Source organism: Myodes glareolus, chromosome 2, assembly GCF_982192425.1.
Source record: "Myodes glareolus chromosome 2, mMyoGla1.1, whole genome shotgun sequence".
NCBI lineage: Eukaryota > Metazoa > Chordata > Mammalia > Rodentia > Cricetidae > Myodes > Myodes glareolus.
The window spans coordinates 90,647,371-90,648,217 of NC_142027.1; the positions used below are offsets into that span (position 1 = coordinate 90,647,371).

Consider the following 847-nt stretch of genomic DNA (forward strand, 5'->3'; position numbering starts at 1 on the left):
TTAGAGTGAGTTGGCTTAGTGCAATCCACGCTGTGTGGATGCTGCTGCACATGGAAACTATGGCCCAGAAGAATAGATGTTTTTTTTTTTTCACAAGCCAAAGACACACCAAAGTACTGAGGACTGCTGTATCTGCAGAGCCAAGTACTCCAGCTCTCAGTTCCTGGGCAGTAAACATTATGACAAAGACTTCCACAGCTCTTTTGGGTTGCACTAGACTCACTCAGGGGACACCTGTGTGCTGCTTGTAAAAAGACAGAAGAAGTTGCCAGCAGGATAATGGAAAACAAACAAAAAACAAAACCAAACAAACTAGAATCATGCACTAGATGAAAGGGCAGGACCTAATCTAAAGACAAAGTTAAACAAAAGAAAGTGAAAACTCTATCAGGAAACAGGATGAAAAGCAACTAGATCAGGAAACAGCAGAAAACATTTAACGGCCACAATCCTGATGCTTACAGCACCTCCTCAAGAGCTCTTCAGTTCAGTCTCCCTACTACAGTACCCAGTCAGATGACTGCTCACATACAGAGATGACTTCCAGCTCTAATAGGACCCCAGTTTTTCCATTTTTGGCATTACCTACTGGAAAAGACAGAAAATACATTGTGGGAGCCTCTTTAAGGACCGACTTGGGGAAGTCCTCATTAGCACACATCTCTTCAAGCCTTGCTGCAGCAGTAGAAAGCAGCTGCTGAGAAGCTTCTGCTATCTCCACTCAGGAGTAGTGACTGAGGGTCATGTAGAAGGGAAAAAAAGCAATTTAAACTTTGAAAAGACGATAAAACAACAAACTAGCCCTTCTATTTTTAACTTGGATACCTACCAAAAAAACAGTTTCTAG

The 847-nt window shown here is 42.3% G+C and overlaps 1 pseudogene; it reads left to right on the forward strand.

Moving 5' to 3' along the window:
• On the forward strand, positions 1-847 carry LOC125390421 (SIN3-HDAC complex-associated factor pseudogene; annotated as a pseudogene).